Genomic DNA, 15,502 nt, shown 5'->3' with positions numbered 1-15,502 from the left:
AACACTCCTCCCCAGTCAGGCTTTTTAGATCTCAACTCCCACATCACTTCTTCAGTCCCTCCAGATGAGGTATGGTCCCATTGTTCCTAGACTTAGCACAGAGCATGCTCAGTGACGTCAGGGAGCTTAGCTGGGCAACTCCAGGTCTCAACCTCACCGAATTGCGACATTTGTGCGAATACAATTTGATGTATTTACAGGAATACCCATATGCTTACAATAAAGAACTCTCTACCAGGTTCCACTACATGTAAATATCGGGAGGAGTCATTGGAAATGCGGATGATTGCAACATTGACAATATTGTCCTGCCCCGTTTTGGTAGCACGGGCATCCCCGTGCTTATCAAGCCTGGTAGTGCCGTTGAAATGCAACCTATTTGCTGGTCTAGTGAAGGACGGCCCCTGGCTGACCAAGAGCCTCTGACGACCAGGCCCCTTCGCACTCCCTCTGATTTCTGATGTCAGCACTGTGCCGGCCCCATGTTACATGTGCAGAAGGTATTTTTTAATCACTGGGGTGACTGAAGAAGTTGGCTGTAAATTCATATCTGTCCATCCATCCATCCTTCCATGCATCATCTCTGTTTCTGTCCCTCTGTCTCCCTCTGTCTCTTTTTCTCTCTGTTTCTATTTCTCATTCTTTCCCTCCATCTCCTTCTCTCTCTGTCCGCCCCCCGTCTATCTCTCTGTCCCCCTGCCCACCTCTCTGTCCCCCTCTCTGTCTCTCCATCCCATGTCCACCTCTTGTCCCCTCTGTCTCTCTGTCCCCGTCTGTCTCTCTGTCCCTCTGTCTCCTGTCCCCCCATCCATCTCTCTGTCTCCCCATCTGTCTCTCCATCCCCCTGTCCATCCGTCTGTACCGAAGTGTGTTGCACACACAGACCAGGCTCCAAGCACCTTCACAGACGACCCTCTGAGTCACCAGCACCAGATAAAGGACAGCAGCTTGAGTGGTTGGGCCCCTCGGCCTCTCGTCCATTGCTAATCCTCTAATGACACCAATTATTTTTGCCTGTTAGGAATACTGTGTGCACTTTCTGAGGGTCTCAAATCTGGCTTCGGTCTGGCGCCCACTGAAGGTAAGAAGGCCAGCTGACCGAGTTCACCTAGGACGGAGGACAGCAGGGACGGGACTTCGGGTTCGACACGGGAACGGTCCTTGGTACCAGGGACCTGTTACCTGCCGAGGTTTGGGTCCATGGGGCTCCGGCGTGAAGAAATGCCCAAGGTCCCGGTGAGACCCCGGGAGGTCACGGGAGCGTGTTCCACGATGCTCTGCCTGTCCTGCCCTGGGTCTCGGCTCACTGACGTGAGGCTCTGACTTGCCTCGTGCAGATGAGGTGTTTCCACGAAGCGCGTGTGTGAGAAGGTGGGCCTGGCCTGATGGGGAAGGGGAGGGGCCGGGCTGAAGGCTGGCCTGAAGGCTGAACTTGAACTTGGCCTGCACCGCAGGGGCCTCTGGCCTTGCCCTCCCAGGGTATGTGGGGAAGGATTCGGGGGCAAGAACACAGCCCTTGACCCTATATCTTCTGTCCCGGGAAAAGGGTTTTGCCGACAAAGGTGCTGGGGCCTCAGACTCTCGTTAGGAACATCTCTGCTCTGTTTGTGGACGCTTCCTCTTCCGAAAACAGGAAGCAAATTTACAACAGGTCTGATCTGGGAGAATAAGGAATGTGATTAGAAGGCACAGATAAGTAAAGTGGAGGAGAACCTGAAACACTTAAAAGAGAGGTGACCAGCGTCAGAAAGCGAAAACGACACGCTTTTTCCTGATGGACTCTGTCATCAACAATGGACTCGACACTTTTAAAGTGCTTTCCGCGAGTGTTTGGGGCTGTTGCAATGCAGATACGGTGGTAAGGGAGGAATGTGGGGGCAGAGGGCGTGGTGCCTTCGGGGGATACCGGTGGACCGTCCCGGACCCGGCACGTAGGCAGTGAAGCTCCCGGACTGGCACAGGCACACGGCCCCGGGGGGGAAACACTGGGTTTCAAAAACCTTTGCGGTGGGGGTTGGGAGCTGGCGGGATGGCACGTGTCACCAGGTCGAGTCTGCTGGCGGGGAACCGCGTGGTGACTGTCCCCGAATCGCCCAGGCTCGTTCCAGAGGAAGGAGGCCCGTGAGGCGCCTGTACCCTCTGCCCCAGGAAGGTCAGGATTACAGCTGGGGAGCAGAAGTGCCCCGAGTCTAGATGATTCTAGATTCACTTGCCCGTATGGCTAACTGTGACTGAGGTAATAGTTGCCCCTGGGACCGCTCTCCTGACGCTGCTGTCTGCAACCAGGCCGGGAATCGGGCCCTCAAGGGTCTGTCTCGTCTTGCAGACAAGGAAGCCACGCGAGCCAGTGTGTTTCAAGGTATTAGGCAGAGTTCTGGGGAGGAGCAGTGGGCACAGAGCAGCACAGCCAGGAGGGTGCCAAGGGTCGGTTCCGGACTCTGCCCGGGACCCTCGGTACCAGGACGCACACCCCAGCTGCCCGGGGACCTTCTGGACACACCGCCCTCACCTGCGCACACCCTCGCTCTGGATGACGTGTGAACCACACGGGCTCCTTCTAACTCAGAGCCCGCCAAGGCCGCCGCCCTCCACCCTTCGCCGCGCTTGGGAAGTGCTCCGTGCACACAAGTGTCCTAGCCCATCCCTCCCCACAGACTGTTTCAGGGAGGCCTTCTAGAATAGCTATGGGGAGAATCTTAATGGAAATGAAGAGGTGGCTCAGTCGGTTAAGCATCCACCTTTAGCTCAGGTCATGATCTCGCGGTTCATGGGTTCAAGCTCTGAGCTGTCAGCTCCGAGCCTGGAGCCTGCTTCGGATTCTGTGTCTCCCTCTCTCTCTGCCCCTCCCCCGCTTGTGTTCTGTCTCTCTCTATCAAAAAAATAAATAAATAAAATGTAAAAAAAAAAAAAATTAAAAAATAAAAAAAGGAAATGAAGATTCCAGGTCGTCTGGGCGCCTCAGTCAGTTAAACATTCGACCTGGTCTCAGGTATGATCTCACGGTTCGTGGGTTCGAGCCCCGCGTTGGGCTCTGTGCTGACAGTTCAGAGCCTGGAGCCTGCTTTGGATTTTGTGTCTCTCTCTCTGCCCCCTCCCCGCCCCACCGTCAAGAATAAATAAATATGAAAAAAAAAAAACCCAGAAACGAAGCTTCCTGCCCAAATGCAGCAGAAATATATGCTATTAAAGCACAGAAAGATTTTGTTCCTAATTCCAAGCCACTTTCTTAACCTCCACTGATTACAAGTTCTCATCTTCCTCCTCATACATCATCTTAATACTACACAGTCTTACTGATTTAGTTATCACCAAAGCATTGTTTCCATAAATGCATACGGCTTTGCTCCTTTTCGGGTGCACACGCCCCAGGATTCATCTGTTCCGGGAGAAGCCCCTTGCGACTAAGATGCCATCACAGACAAGTACTATTCTGATGTCACTGGGGTGGAGGTGCCAGCAGCCCTTCCTTCCGGGCACGGATCCCGGTCCCTTCCCCGTGATCCTGGGCATCGCCGGCCAGCCCCACGCCCCCTGGCCGACGTGCGGCCCGAGTCCAGACTGGCCAACCAACGCCGTCGCCGGGACTGGGGGAGATGGCGTGCCACACTTCTCTCCGGACATGGCGCTGGGCGTCTTCGCTCCCGAGTGCAGGAAGCAGGCGGGCGGACCTGAGACAGACACACAGATGTGACTCCAGGGCGGGCGGCAGACCCAGGAGGGAACGGGTACGCCCTGCCTGAAGCCCTGAAGCCCTGGACCAGCTACGCTGGGAACGCAGGCCCTCACTGTGGCTTCCCAGCTGTGTGAGCCCCTGAGTCATTTCCCGTTGTCCTTCGTGTAAGCTAGTGGTCTCGTTGGCTTTTTGATGAAGCTTAACGAAGTCACATTGTGGCGAGATGCGCATACCATAACATCTATCGTTTCGGCCGCCTTTAAGCATACAGTTCGGCAGCCTCACGTCTCTGCACGCGGCTGGGCAGCCACCGTCCATCCACAGAACTTCTTCATCTCTGGAAACCATCCACTCCCCGTCTCTATGAGTTTGATGACTCTGGGGACCTCGGACCAGGGGGGTCGCATAGTACTTGTCCTTCTGTGACTGGCCTGTCCCGTGCAGCGTGCTGTCCTCAGGGTTCGTCCGCGCGGCAGCCGGTGTCGGGATCTGCTTCCTTCACAGGCTGAATAGTATTCCATCTGTGTGCCCAGCATGTTTTATTTGTCCGTCCATCCGTCCGTGGACCCTGTGAACTGTCCTCTTGGCTGCCGTGAATGACACCGCTACGAACACGGGGGCATCACCAAAACATCCACGTCGAGATCGTCGTAGATTCACATTCAGTTGCAAGAAACGGGAAACGTCCCAGGTTCCCTCTCCCCGGTTCCTTCCACGGTCACTTGTGGAGGGTTTTACTGCGTGCCAGGCGGCATCGTGAGAGCTTGGCGTGACTGACTCCGGCTAACTCGGGACACGGGAAACTGAGGCGAAGGGGAGCCAGATCACTCAGGGGCTGGCAAACTTCTGCTGTGAAGGGCCAGGCAGGGAATCTGCTGGGTCTCATCTGTCCCAGCCGTTCAACTCCGCTGTCATGGAGTGAAATAGACAGCATAGTATGCACACGAGGGACAGGACTGTGTTAAATAAACGTTTACTTGCAAGGATCAGGCAGGCGACGGCCTGTGGCCTGTGGGCTGTAGGTCACCAGCCCCCGTACTAACCTCTGCCGGGGCAGCTGCACTTCCAGCAGACGCGGAAGGACGGGAAGACTGAGCCCACGTCAGGCCACACGGACGGGCAAATGGAGGCTCTGCGACGGGAACACCACCAGCCGGGCTGCGACGTGGTGTTGTGCGGCCTGCGGCCGCCGTGAACAGTCCTGTGGGGGTGTAGCGGCACCCCAGGGTCTCGAATGACGTCCCTGATGAGCGAGCGTGCAGACCCCGCGTCGCCATGGAAGGAAGACTCCGGCGGGGAGTTTGCACTTTGGTCTCCCCCGTTGTGGGCGGTCGGCTGGGAGGGAGCCAAGCGTGGTGGCGGACCGGAGCCGGATTCCCCCAAGGGAGCCAGGGAGCAGCCCCCCTCGGCTTCGGCACCACCGAAGCGTCCGTGTGACCAGGCGTGTGACGACCACCTGGGAGCCGTTATTTCCTTCCAGCCGTCCGTGCGGCCGTGCGGCGTTTGAATGAACGAACCCCACGACGTCACAGCTGCTAGGAAGGCGCGTGGGGTGGGAAAGCAGCGTGGGCTGTGCCGTCCGTCTCCCGGGGGGGACCGAGGGCCGCGAGCCTGTCGCACGTGCAGAAGGGGTCTGCCGCCAGCACGTTTCCCAGGCCGCTCTGTCCGGTGACGGGAGTGCTGACGTTTCAAGACGAAGGTGCTCTAAGGGAAGAAACGGGCAGTCGGATCTCGGGGAAATACGGCCTTAATCGGCTGTGGGCGGGCGGCGTGCACTGAGGCTTAGAAACAGCAGCAGAGGGGCGCCTGGGTGGCTCAGTCGGTTAAGCGGCGGACTTCGGCTCAGGTCATGATCTCGCGGTCCGTGAGTTCGAGCCCCGCGTCGGGCTCTGGGCTGATGGCTCGGAGCCTGGAGCCTGTTTCAGGTTCTGTGTCTCCCTCTCTCTGACCCTCCCCCGTTCATGCTCTGTCTCTCTCTGTCTCAAAAATAAATAAACGTTACAAAAAATTAAAAAAAGAAAGAAACAGCAGCAGAGACGTAAGAAGGGGCTCTTCCCCCTGCTGCTGCTTCTACCAAAATGTAATTGGCGGCCTAAAATCAACGTGCATTTGGACACAGGTGCAATGCTGCTCCAACCGGGCCAAACAGTCCACATTTCTCGCCAGTAATCGCACTGCTTTGCAGGTTTTGTTGTTTTTTTCCCCCTCGTAATGAGAACGTTAGTAAAACCATTCTCAACAATGCTTTAAAAATATAAAACAAATGGTTTTCTCGATGTATTTCGAAAACAGGCGCCATGTAACAGCCTTAGAATAGTTGCAGCAAATAGCTTTCTGAATGATTTGTACTTCGAAAAAACATTCTCATTTTAAGCCCGAGGTTAGCGTGTGGTTTGGGAAAAAAGAAGCGAATGTTAAAAATAAGCGTAATCCACATAAAATTCATCCTGTGTAGGTAGCATATAACAGACATGTGACTTTCCTTGCTTGGTCCCTGAATCCGTGGTTAGGACTTGTCCCCATGGGGTGGAAATGTCCCTTCTTTCCTCTTCATTTCCGTGACGGTTCCCCCCCCCCCCCCCCCCCGTTCATTCACAAGGTGAGATGATGAATTAAAAATTCTTTGTATCACAAAAATCTTTTCTTTTAAATGTTTATTTATTGGGGGGGGGGGGCAGAAGAGGGCCAGACAAAGAGAGAGAGGGAGAGAGAATCCCAAGCACTGTCTGTGCACTATCAGCACAGAGCCCAACACGGGGCTCGAACTCACAAACTGGGAGACGATGACCCGAGGTGAGATCGAGAGTTGGATGCTTAACCAGCTAAGCCACCTTGTAAATAAGACAAAAGATCGTCTCCTAAAGTTTGGAGAAAACCATTTTGAACACCTTCAAGTGTGATGTTGAGGCAGTGTTTCACTGCAGCCCCCTCTAACTCCCACCGCTCCCCTGGACTAGCCTTTCCCAAGTTGCCGGTTCTCTTTGCCGTCCACCTTTGCGTGGGCACACGTCATTAAACACAGAGACAAAGCACGGTTTTTACAAGGTTGTTTATTAAAAAATAAGTACAGATTCTTGAAATCCAACCCTTGCCTTTCTGGGGTTGGCTTATATTTTCATTCTAGTGATTTTGGAAAACTCTGTTCCCTCAGGGAGATGTTGAGGCATTTCCATCCCTCCAGGGGCCGGGGCTCAGGTGTCCCGGCACCTGCCGAGAGCAGAGCCTGTGTGAGGGGGCGTGATTTGTTTCTGCTCCCCGAGAAGGGGCTGTGGACTGTGGGCACCTAGTCTACAGGTTGCTGAGGGTGCCCGTTTCTTCTTTGCCCTCTTTCCCTGTTCTGGCAACGTTTCACACACGGGTATACGTACCCTTTAGCGATATGGAAAACAAATATTCAACTAATTAAAAAAATGTTTAATATTTATTTATTTATTTATTTTGAGAGAGAGAGAGAGAAAGAGAGAGAGAGACTGAGCATAGCAGGGGAGGGGCAGAGAGAGAGGGAGACACAGAATCCGAAGCGGGCTCCAGGCTCTGAGATGTCAGCACAGAGCTCGACGCGGGGCTCGAACCCACGAACCGTGAGATCATGACCTGAGCCGAAATCAAGAGTCGGATGCTTAACCGACTGAGCCCCAGGCACTGCTCAAGTGCTTAGTAATCTTATGAGCACAGTGAAGAAAGGACAATCTAGCCACGGATCCAACGAAGTGAGAACAGGGTCCATCCTGGGGACTTTGTGCGCAAAGGGCTTCTTTCCCTGAAATTTCAGAGACAGCAGGGGCTGATGCAGTCACCGAGGGGCTTAGAGCCCAGGAGATGCAGGTGGCTGGCAGGCAGGTGTCGGCAGTGCCCAGGGCTTTGCAAAGCCCGTCTTCTGGAGAAGAAGAGTCGAGGAGACGGGCAGCAGGGGCCGCGCGCGCCTCGGGATGCAAGCTTTAGCTGCGGTTTTCTCCGGACATCAAGTGATGAGGTGGGCCAGAGCCTGGATCTTCCTCAGGACGGAGCCACCCTGGGCTGTCAGGTGGGTTGTTCATTGCACCAGGGCACCCGGCTGAAGGGGAGGTGGGGACTGACTGCGTGCCGTGCCCTGGCCACTGAGAGGGTCGCATTTCAGGAAGGGCCTTGGCCCAGGGTAATGATGCCTCCCCCTCCCGAGTCATGAGTCACGGGGAGCTCCCTGTGCGGCCCCCTGAGCTGGCCGTGGGAGCTCCTCACCCCATCACGTCCACCACACCCCGCCCTCCCCGCCACCTATGGATAGGAAGGAAGGCCCGGAGGGGATGCTCGGGATGAGAGTGGAGGGCCCAGGCGGCACTGGGGGTGGCAGCTGCGAGCGGGGGCACGACAGGTGTTTCCCGCCCAACACGGTCTCTAAGTATAACTGTCTCGACTGTTCCCTCAGCCCGCACCGAGCACCACATCAGATGGTGCTTTACTTCAGCACAAAATATAATTACAGAACTCGTGAGGTGAACGGCGGTCTATTATGCACACCTCTATTTTTAGCCCTTCTGTTGCTCTTTTTTTCATTTCTGAAGGAAGGTCCCAGCTCGCTTCCGTTGCCGGTTCCCTCCTGTTTGGAGAGCTCTCCTAATTTTTGTTGTTGTCGTTAATACGGAACGATTCATGAAATTGCACGTCGTCCTTCCACGGGTCCCTGTTGGGGTCCCCACTCAGTCCGGTGGGCTTCTCCTTTCCTGGTCCTTTGGCCACAGAGTGGGCTTTCCTGGCGTCTGTCCTGGCCCCCCTTCCGGGCCCCGTGGGAGACCCCAGGGCCACCCCCGCTCACACTCAGCTGTGTCCTTTGTTCTTTCCATCGTCCGTTAAGTCGTTTCCGGAATTTTAGCTGCATTTAGAGAAGGGGAGCAGTGTCATCTTGTTCCAGAACTAAAAGTCGGCAGCTGACGTTTTTCAAACCTGGATTACTAATTTGCATAATGCGTCTACCGCGCGTTTCCATTTAATGAGTTGGGGATTTTCTCCCCCCTTGGGGAGAAGCAACTTTCAAAAGGAGTGGATTTCTCCGAATGACTTCGCGAGCTGACCCTTAGGCTCAAGGCCAGAGGGCAGGTTGGCGTAGCGCCTGGAGTCCCCGGCCGTGCCCCCCTCCACCACCCCCGCCCCGTGGACGCGGGGCTCTCCTTCTGGAAGCTGGCACTCCCCTATTTTCCGACGCTCTGATGACACAGAGCGGAAAAGCTTCTCATCTCAAGCAAAAGAGGCATCAAGCGTGTAGATGCACTGGGAGCTGTCTTACTTTTAACTTTTCCCTTCTGTCATCGGCAGTCTTTGACTTTTCCAGGAACAGCCTGTGTGTTGAGAGGTCAGACTTCAGTAACTTTCATTAGTTGGGAAGGCAGGGGACTAAATTGACTGGACTCTACCCGGTGAGAGATTCTGGGCCCCTCCAGCCAGGCGGGGTGTATCAGAAGGGGATTCACTGTGCTGACCGAGGGAGGAGCGTCCTTGAGTTAACTCGGAAAGGGTCACTCAGCAGGACCCAGAGAAAGGCCCACGGGTCAGCAGGCTTTGGAGAGGAACAGAGGCACACGGCAGGGGAGGAGGTGGAAGGGTCGACCTTCACAGCCGCAGGGATGGTGAGAGCCGGAGCTGAGCCGGGGGCTGGTTGAGCAGGCATCCGCATGGTTTCCCTGGCAACAGACGCCCCTCACTCCCCCCCCCCCATACTGAGAGTCTTAGGATTTGATAAACTCGAAGCAGATGAAGTGTGTGGTAACAGGAGAAGAGCATGCTGGTTCTAAGCCCTGCAGAGAAGGGCTGGGAAGCAGCCCTACAGGGAGGTGATGACGCGGGAGCCTCGGGGGTAAGGGGACGGGGAGCTGTTGGCCCAGCTGGTGCACACCTGTCATGTTGTCTGGTGTCGGGCACGTGGGTGCAGGTGTCAGACTGAGACTACAGGAAGCCATCCTGGTTCCCTTGTCTCCTGCTTCTAGCGCGGAAGCAAGCGCGGGGGACAGGCTGGGAGTCTGTCCCCTCATTTTGTGTGTGTGCCCCCTTGAGCTGCAGACTCCCCCCGGCAAGGTGGACCTGCCTCCTCATTATGGATGTGGAATTAGCCCGGGCGGGTCACCTGCACACGACCACCCAGCCAGCCAGCAGCGGGGGCAGGGCCCTTCCAGACCCGTGGGCCTGTCGCGAAGACAGAAATAACACGCCTAAACTCTCCTCTGTGTTCCGTTCTGTAGGGACAGCCCGTTGGTCTCTCTCTCTCTTTTGTTTTTAAGTGTTTATTTATTTTTTTTAGGGCAGGGGAGGGGCAGAGAGAGGGAGACACAGAATCCAAAGAAGGTTCCAGGGTCTGAGCTGTCAGCACAGAGTTCACCGCGGGGCCCGAACCCACGAACTGTGAGATCATGACCTGAGCCGAAGTGGGATGATTAACCGACTGAGCCCCCCAGGCGCCCTGGTCTTCCTTTTGAGCCTGTGGGTTCAACATGCAGAGAAGTCCGGGCTGGCGATTTACAGGGTCTCAGGCTGCTGGATTGGAAGTGAGGACGAGGGGGAGGCAGGTCCCGACAGGTGGAAGGCAGAGGATTAGAAACACGGGGAGAATGTGTGCACGTAACTTGTAAATTACCGCGGCCTCGAGGGGTGCGTGCAGCACGTTCTCCATACTGTGACAGAGGACAATTTGCTCCTTGATAGATCTCAGAAAGATCGGCATCCGCAGAGATAGAGGACAGAGTAGATGAGCCCATGATTTTACACCTGAAACATCCACCGGCCCGCATTGTATGGCTTTTTTTGGATACATGAAAGGAGGGTCCATTTTCTGCTGAAAATATGATGAGAACCTATAGCAGAAAGTTCCCAGGAAGCTATCAAGAACGTCCAGTTCGTGTGAGAATGTGGACTTGTCCTTACGGACACAACCGTCCCTACAGCGTGCTGGGAGCGCAGCACTCGGGGTGACTTTTGCGGGGAGTCCTTCCTTGCCCTTCTATCACCATTCCTCCCCATCCGCGTGGTTTGTGCGGCACTGGCCCTGATGGGCGGATTGCCCGCCCTCTGGCCACAGTGATTGGCTGGGAGTCTGGCCATCATTCGTACCAGCCCAATCATCATCTTCTCTGGAAGGTGAGCCGGAAAACCCCTGTCTCTTTCTGGAGGAAGATGGTTGAAAGGACCCCTTGAGGTGGGAGTCAAAGGGGGGCCATCTTGCTTCCACGTGGAGAAAGTCTGACCCAGAATAAGGCCAAGAGCAACAGAGAGAGAGAGAGAGAGAGAGAGAATGGTGATACCATTTGAACACCTGGATCCAACCTCACCGATGCTAAGGACTTCCCAGTCACACGAGCCAACACATTCCTCTATTTTTAAAAAGTCTTATTTGAATTGGGTTCAACTGAGCAAGTCCTGATGAATGTCGTCAGTGTAGAACACAACCGTTGTGCCAGAGGGGTGGGGTTCTCAGCTGGTTGTTCTTAAAGCGATTCCATTAGCCAACTAAACGCACAATCACCCTTTCACGAAGGCCCTATGCTGCTCTCAACAGCAGTGTGGCTGACTGGCCGGCGTCGTGATGGCTCCCATCGCTGACGGCACCAGGGCCACTGCCTGCATAGGGGGTGCTGTGGGCTGAACTGTGTCCCCAAAATTCCTAGTGAAAGCCCGAATCCTGCCCGTGATGGGATCAGGAGGCGATTAGGTCTCGAGTGCAGGTCCCCATTAGGATTAGTGCCCTAACAACAAGAGCCCGGAGGGCCTGCCCTCTTTCTCCCTCCGACTGTGAGCACGCAGAGGGAAGGCAGCCGTCCACAAGCCAGGAAGAGGGCTCCCACCCGAGGCTCCCTCCCAGGCCGCCAGCCGCCAGAACCATGGGGGAAATGGTGCGGTGTGGAGGCCACCCCTCTGTGCTGAGGCGGCCCGAGCCAGCGCCCATGGGGGCTTAGCGGGGTCCCCACAGCGGGAACTGGCCTCACAGACCCTCAATGCACACAACTCTTCACTAGGGAGGCATAGCCCCCGCCCTGCAGAGGGAGGCTCCCCGGGAGGAAATGCTAACTGTGCGTCATGGGGTGAGCTGCTACTCCTTCGGCCTTTCCCCCGACCGCCGCCTCTTATCCAGTCTGCCTTGTGTCTTCGTTCTTGAGGAGAGAGCGGTCAGAGCAGGAGCTGGCGCCATGGGGGGCAGAGGAGCAGCCCGACCCTGCAGAGGGAGGAGGCGTTGGGATCCCAGCGTCTGCGACTCCCACTGACTGATGTCCCCGTAGGAGAGGCGGAGCAGCCGTGTGGGAATGCTCTTCCTCCTCCGCCTTCCGGAACCTCTGCCTTCGCCCCACAGCACCACGTCCACCGCGTCCCCGTGGCCACTGAGGGGGGTACAGACAGTTGATCGGCTTTCCTCCTATGTCTCCGTGAAGACGTCTCCCTGTTAGCAATACGCAAACTGTCCACCGTGTTTGCTGGGTGTCGAGCACATGGTGGCAAGCTTTCTCCGCGAAGGGCCAGATAGGAGGTATTGTAGGTGTCGCGGGCCACACGGCCACTCGCTCTGCCCGCCGTGGGTAAGCAGAGCAGGCAACACGTCAGCAGATGGGCATGGCCAAGTTCCGGTAAAACTTTATGGTCAGGGGGTGCCTGGGGGGCTCAGTCGGTTAAGCGTCCGACTTCGGCTCAGGTCATGATCTCACGGTTCATGGGTTCGAGCCCCGTGTTGGGCTCTGTGCTGATGGCTCAGAGCCTGGAGTCTGCTTTGGATTCTGTGTCTCCCTCTCTCTGCCCCTCCCCTGCTCCTGCTCACACTGTCTCTCTCTCTCTCTCTCTCTCAAAAATAAATAAACATTAAAAAAAAGGAAAACTTTATTTATGGCCAATGACATTTGGATTTAATTTCACTTTTATGCGTTATTATATGGTATTATTCTTTTGATTCCCCCCCCCCCCCCCACCAATCATTTAAAAATGTGACATCAGGAGGAGCCCAAGGAGACAAGAGCGTGGCAGCCTGGATGGGATCCCGGGACAGCAAAGGATGTTAGCGGAAAACCGAGGCAATCCGAATAAGGTGTGGGCTCTGGTTACCAATAAAGTAGCAGGTTCGTTGACTGTGACAAATGTGCCCTTCGAATGAGAGACGTTAATCACAGGAGTGGGTGGGGGCCGTGTGGTCTTGTCTTGCCAATCTCTTTTGTACGTTAAAAACTATTTTAAAACATAAAGTTTATTAAAGAACAACAACAAGCATTTTTAGCTTACGGATGTACAAAAAGAGACGGTGAGCTGATTTTGGCCTGAGAGCAACAGCTTCTCCACTCCTCGGATAAAGGATAGGACGGACGGCTGTGTGTGACAATATGGTAACCCAGAAAGGCTCCCTGATCCTGTCAGTGAAAACAGTTAAACGTGACGATTAATAATAAGAAACATTCTGGGGTGCCTGGGTGGCTCAGTCGGTTAAGCATCCGATTGTGGCTCAGGTCATGGTCGTGCAGTTCATGAGTTTGAGCCTCGCGTCGGGCTCTGTGCTGACAGCTCAGAGCCTGGAGCCTGCTTCGGTTCTGTGTCTCCCTCTCTCTCTGCCCCTCCCCTGCTCACGCTGTCCCTCTCTCTCTCTCTCTCTCTCTCAAAAATAAACATTAAAAAATTTTAAAAATTTAAAGAAATAGGTCCCTGAAGTCTTCAAATATTTTAGACACAGGATACAGAGTAACTGCAATTAACATGTTTAAATAAAACACAAGGAAGTTTGAAAGCAGAGTAATGAACGAGGAGCTGTAGAATGGCCAGAGCTGGTTGACCTGCTGGCACGGAGAGCAGCGGCCCGTCTCCGAGCGTCAGGGAGCATCAGAGGCCGGAGGTCACGTGCCCGCCCCACGATCCTCGGCCGCGTCAAGGCAGGTGTCCTCGGCTGTAAAATGGGGAGCTGGCACTCTTCTCCTCTCACACATGGAAAAGCCCCGAATTACAAGGGAAGCACACGGCAGGTCAGCGTCACACGTCCCCGGCTCCTTCCTTTGCAAAGCACGAGTTTCTTATGTTCGATGTGCGTCCTGAGATGACGTCTGAGTGGAACAGGGGACCGAGTGCACGGTGGGGGGCGGAGCACAGACAGGGTGAGACAGGAGGTGGCCGACCTCAGGGTGTCAGCATCACCAGGCACACGTCACCGGCCCCCCAGGAGGAGCAGAGGGGTCCTGTGACAGAGGCTCTCGGGCAGACGGGGGTGGCTGGTCACCCGAAGGGCCAGAGCCTTCTGTTCTCCAAACCTTCCTTATGTGGCCAAGTGCCGAGGGAGCAGCAGGCGTGGTCCTGCTGTGGGCTGAACGCTGTCCCCCCAAACCCATTCCCGGTGGGATGGTGCCTGGAGGGGGCTCTGGAGGTGATCAGGGTAAGACGAGGTCACGAGTCTCGGGCCCAGGATGGGATCGATGCCCTCAGAAGTAGAGACACGAGAGCCCGCTCTCCCCCCTCCGCCATGTGAGGACACGCGCGGGGGCTCCATCTGCCTGCTGGAGGGCCCTCACCAGGTCCCCCACGCTGGCCTCCACGGCCGCGAGTGCCCGTGGCCGAGCTGACCGAGAGGTCTGGAAGTGGCTGCGAAGGAGGGGGCTCCCGTGGGCCCCCCGGAGACCCAGGACTCAGCCCTGCGGGCCCTCCCTCAGCCGCTCGGGCTTCCCCGACCAGTGAGGCCGCCTCTCCGGGGCTCCACCGGCCCGGCCTAGGGGGGCTTGCCTGGGGGTTGAGCGTTGTACCTGGAGCAGCTGGTGGGGAGGTAGAGGCTGAGATTCAGCGAGGCCCTTCTGGGTGGCGAGGGCCGGGCTGCCAGGACTGGCCTCTGGAATCTTCCAGCTGGGCTGGGCCACCTGCTGCATGAGGTTCTCGGTCCCTGTTTTAGCCAAGGACAGCTGCCTTGGTGCCATCATGCCATCAGGAAGGTCCTCCTTCCATACGCGGAGCTCAAAAGCTAAAGAAAAAGGAACAAGAAACTTGGACCACTTTAAGGGACGGTCACTTACGACAATAAAACTTACCCCCACAAGTGAAACATGGAATCAGAGTTGGCTTGATGGAAGGTTCTGGATTCCGATCAGGATTCTGATGAAATGTTACAATCTGCCAGAATATGATTTTGCAGACATTGAAAGGGAAACTTCAAAAATATTTTGATTTGCTTCATTTGGGGCTTTCTAAATATTTAATGTTTAAAATCTTTCAGATTATTGATTCAAAATGATGTTTATTTCCTACAACTTATGTTTGGTTTATATTTGGCATTTATAAACACTCAACAAAACCAGTCTTATGTGGCATTTGGTAATGTTGGTAATTGCTATCACTGTTTTTTTTTTTTTTTTCCTTCCTAGAATTCTGGGGTTTAAGTCACAAGAGGCTGGTGAAAATGAAGGCCAGTGTGATCCAGGGGACATAAAAGCTCGGAGGCCACCCTTCTCCCTCACACGGGGACGGCCTCTAACAGTCTCTGCCGAATTCATTGTGAGGATAGGAGGGAAATGGCCCTAAATTAAATCTCAATATTCCAGCCAGCCCCACTGCTCAGGCTAACAGCATCTCAAAGTGCAGATAACTCGCTGATGCTCACGGGTCCCCCTTAGCAACTGGGTTGCCATGGAAACACATTGTGACTCGCTGAGAGGGAGCGGGCAGAAGCTGGGGGAGTTTGCCGGCATTTCTCATTGAAATAATTGCAGCTGTTCTCAGTGTGTTTAAGAAATGAGTGCACCACGACCTCTTTCTTCATTTCCCTTTGCAGAGCCTGTTTGTGACAAGTCTTGCGTCCAAAGAGTTCCGCTTGAGATTTTAAATCTTACCGATATTGTCTATATATTTTAAAAGCCATGTTTG

The 15,502-nt window shown here is 55.0% G+C and overlaps 1 long non-coding RNA gene across 1 annotated transcript; it reads right to left on the bottom strand.

Moving 5' to 3' along the window:
- Positions 1-13,350: 13,350 nt before the first annotated feature.
- On the bottom strand, positions 13,351-15,277 carry LOC125934640 (uncharacterized). Its single transcript, XR_007462250.1, has 2 exons — positions 14,392-15,277; positions 13,351-13,701 (listed from the first exon to the last, which is right to left on the bottom strand). It is a non-coding gene; the product is annotated as an uncharacterized LOC125934640 (long non-coding RNA).
- Positions 15,278-15,502: the final 225 nt, after the last annotated feature.

This window comes from Panthera uncia, chromosome D4, assembly GCF_023721935.1.
Source record: "Panthera uncia isolate 11264 chromosome D4, Puncia_PCG_1.0, whole genome shotgun sequence".
Classification (NCBI taxonomy): Eukaryota; Metazoa; Chordata; class Mammalia; order Carnivora; family Felidae; genus Panthera; species Panthera uncia.
Note: the sequence above shows the minus strand (reverse complement) of the source record. Positions and strands in the feature narration are given on the sequence as shown.